This window comes from Salvelinus sp. IW2-2015, unplaced genomic scaffold (assembly GCF_002910315.2).
Source record: "Salvelinus sp. IW2-2015 unplaced genomic scaffold, ASM291031v2 Un_scaffold762, whole genome shotgun sequence".
In the NCBI taxonomy this organism is placed as follows: Eukaryota; Metazoa; Chordata; class Actinopteri; order Salmoniformes; family Salmonidae; genus Salvelinus; species Salvelinus sp. IW2-2015.
The window spans coordinates 128,208-132,724 of NW_019942606.1; the positions used below are offsets into that span (position 1 = coordinate 128,208).

The window sequence follows — 4,517 nt, forward strand, 5'->3', positions numbered from 1 at the left end:
ATACATGCGTCTCATGCTGTGCTAGCTAGGCGTCGATAAGGCCACAAACCTGGCTCTTTCTCTCTCTCTCTGTCCCGTTGGTGGTAGTGGTGACTGCAGGGGCATGATGCCTGCTCCTCCTGGCTCCCTCCCTCTGGAGTGGTTACACATATCACACAGACAGCTCAGAGATCACGCACTACAGTGGTCTGCCAACAGGGCGGCGCTGCTACGCTCTAACTGGAGCACGGGCTATAGGTCTACCCAAATGTCATCTATGGATATGCTTTCCATTAATAGAGCTACTGTATAAACCTCGGTTATTAAATAGTGATACTGTATACAACCTACACATGTACATGTGAACTGTTGTCTGGCATTTCAATTTGTTGCTCGCCATTTTGTTAACCCTCGTGGAGTGTCATCCTCGTGTAATCAACCTGGTTCAGTCAGTCTCCAATTAAATACTGTACAACGTGTTCTGTAGTACCGCATGCAGTGAGGCAATATCCTGTTACATCTCAAGAGAGTTGCAGTGTGCCCTGGCCTGATTCTGTGAGCGTATGTGTGAGTGAAATACCTTGAACTCTGGGGTGGACTGTGGTCTGGAGCTCTGTGTCTTGGAGACCTCTGTCACCTTGCTTTCCACCTTGGTCTCTTCCTTGATCTTCCTCTCTGCTGAGCGTGACTGGCGGCCCGGGGCGGTGGATGCTTCTCGCCGCTCACTGCGGGGCAGGGCAGAGGTCACAGGGGATGGGGCGGCATCCCCYGGAGAGACGGGGGACATAATGGGAGCACTGACTGGACGGGTGCTCTTGTCTGGAGTGGACACCATGGCTGTAGGGGGACGGGAGGAGAGGAAGGAGGAGGAGAAGAGGGGGAGGAGAGAAGAGGAGGGAAAAGAAGGGAAGAYAAYACGAGAGGAGAGAAGAGGAGAGGAGGGAAAAGGAGAGAAGAGAAGAGGAGAAGAGAGAAGAGGAGAGGAGGGAAAGGGAGAGAAGAGAAGAGGAGAAGAGAAATGGTTAAAAAAAATCACAGCAAAGAGAAAGAGGAACCATAAAGAAACTGCAGTATGTCGACATCAGGTTTCCTGCATACTCACACAATGACATACTCAACATAATGACATACTCAAACATAATGATACTAAACACTAGACAATCAACATTATGCAACTAACACTACATAACCATCACTAATGACCACCACTGACAACATAATGCTTACTATACATATCAACATAATCTATACTCAAACATAAATAGACATGACCTGCAACATACATAGTACATACTCAACATATGACATACTCAAACTAATGAATACTCACACAATGACTATCTCAACCAATGAATACCAATCATCCTCACATAATTGAACTCACACTCACATAATGCATTACACAACATAATGACATACTCAAACATAATGACATACTCAACACAACATAATGAATCTCAACACACATAATGACATCTCAACAATGAACAACACTGCAACCTCACTAATGACATCCTCAACTAATGGACATCCTCACTAATGACTCCTCACATAATGACATTCACTAACAACAACATACTCAACACAATGAAATACTAACATAATACACTACTCAACAAGACATCTCACAAATGACATAACTCAACGTAATGACATACTCAACACAACAATAATGACATACTACATAATACCATAATGAATACTCAACATAATGGACATACTTCAACATATACATAACTCACACATGACAATACTCAACGTAATGACATACTCAACCATAATAGAAACATCCTCAACACAACATAATACATACTCAACACAATCGAAATCTCAACATATGAACATAATAACTAATGATAAGCTAATACTCAACACAATGACATACTCAACATAAATGACATACTCAACTTAATGACATACTCAACACAATGACATACTCAACACAATGAGACATCACTACAACACAATGACATACTCAACATAATGACATACTCAACATAATGACATACTCAACACAATGACAATTACTCAACACAATGACATACTCAACATAATGACATACTCAACATAATGACATACTTAACACAATGACATATACACATGTCACACTAATGACATTACTCTCAACACAATGAACATACTCAACACATGACATACTCAACACAATGAATACAACATAATGACATTCAACACAATGACATTCACCAATGACATACTCAACACAATGAAACTCACATAATGAATATCACATCAATGACATACTCAACACAATGACATACTCAAACACATGACATACTCAACATAATGACATATCAACATCAATGACATCTCACACAATGACATGCCTCAACCCAATGGACATTACTCAACATAATGAAGCACTCAAACACCAATGACATACTCAACATAATGACATACTCAACATTAATGACTACCAAACAACACATGACATACTCAACAACCAATGACATACTCAACACAATGACATACTCAACATAACTGACATACTCAACAAATGACATAACTCAAAACCAATGACATACTCAACACAATCATACTCAACACTAATGACATATCACATAATACATAACATACATGACAATACTAACCACAATGACATACTCACACATCTAACCAAACACCAATGAACATACTCAAACATACATACTTCAACAATAATTTGACATACTCAACACAATGACATCTTCAACATCCAATGACATGACTCAAAAAATGACATACTCAACATAATGACATATACTATGACAACACAATGACATACTCAACACAATGGACATACTCAACATAATGAACATGACGATCTCAACACAATGACATACTCAAACATAATGACATTACTCAACACAATGACCATAACTCAACATTAATGACATTACTCAAACACAACGAGCCAGCAACACAACGACAGTCCAAAACACAACGAGGCCAGAACACAACGAGGCCAGAACACAACGAGGCCAAAACACAACGAGGCCAGAACACAACAAGGCCAGAACACAACGAGGCCAGAACACAACGAGGCCAGAACACAACGAGGCCAGAACACAACGAGGCCAAAACACAACGAGGCCAAAACACAACGAGGCCAAAACACAACGAGGCCAGAACACAACGAGGCCAGAACACAACGAGGCCAGAACAACAGATCCATAGCTCAGCAAAAAGTATTTCAGAGGAAGACGCAGACAATATGAAGCTGTGGTTATTATAAGAGAAGCGTAGGGGGAAAATGCTATGCTCTCAATAAGAAGGTCCCACTTGTGAAAGTTAAGACGATTCTGACTTATGAAATTTAGGACCATTCTTCTTCTGCTGTAGCGTCGTAGAGTTATTTTAAGTCTCCTGCCATTTACCTCAAGGAACAGTGGGTGTCTTGGGACTGACGGAATCCCACAGGAAGTCATAATGATTTAGTTCAAACACAGGCTCAGCGGGTGCCGTGGCTAATAATGTAACATTGTCCTCAGGAACCAAAGCAAAGACACATATCCCAGCAGGCATGTCGAGTTGTTAAGTCTGGCGTTGTCTCTTGAAAAACTAGGTGAGTTCCTGGGTGAGTAAGCGCAGAGTGGAGGGAGGGCTCTCCTTCAAAATGGACTTCCTGTATGTGCTTGGGGTTTCTCAGGATCCAAAGCAAAGCCACATAATATCCCAGCAGACATGTCAAGCAGTTTGTCAAGCTTGAGACAACCGCAAGGTCATTTCCTGGGCGAGTAAGCAATGGGTCAGTAAGTTGCTCTTCCCATAGCTACCTGGGGGTGGTGGTATGAGTGATGCAGGCGGGTCGTGGTCCAGCAGCACAAACCATCGGTGAGTGGTGAAGGTTGGAACAGGGTGGAACAGACACAGAGCATGCTGGTTGGTTAAGCTACAGTAGGTTTATGTTTAGCAAAATTCAAGAACCTTTACAAAATTCACAGGTTTTCCAGAAATCCGGCTGGAAGATTCCCGGATTTCCTGCTTATTCCCGCCCTGATTCCAGGAAACATCCAACCAGGATTTCCTGCTTATTCCCCCTGATTCCGGGAAACATCCAACCAGGATTTCCTGCTTATTCCCCCTGATTCCGGGAAACATCCAACCAGGATTTCCTGCTTATTCCCCCCGATTTTTTTAAATTACCGGAATTTTGAGAAAGAATTACCAGAATTTTGGACATCCTTTAGAAGGAGGATCAGTGACAAACAAAGCGTGGCCAAACCATTCAGTACCTGGTGGTGTCAAATAGACACGCTCGTCCAATAACAACAATCAATCATCACCCCACCTCTACCCACTGGAGTTTGGTTCAGTCCACCACATTATCTTACTCTCCTGGTCGGTGGCCTCAGCTCCACCTCTTCCACACCACTCTAAGGAAGTGCGCCTCATCAGCACAAACCACTGGTCTCCTCTTCCTCCTTCCTGGTTCTCCTCCTGGATCTCCTCCCGGTTCTCTTCCTGATCTCCTCCCGGTTTTCCTCCTTGATCTCCTCCGGTTCTCCTCCTGGTTCTCCTCTCGGGTTTTTCTTCTTTAT

The 4,517-nt window shown here is 42.7% G+C and overlaps 1 pseudogene; it reads right to left on the bottom strand.

Annotated features, from left to right (window-relative positions):
- Positions 1–4,517, bottom strand: part of LOC112068836 (protein 4.1-like) — a 78,279-nt pseudogene that overhangs the window by 29,145 nt on the left and 44,617 nt on the right.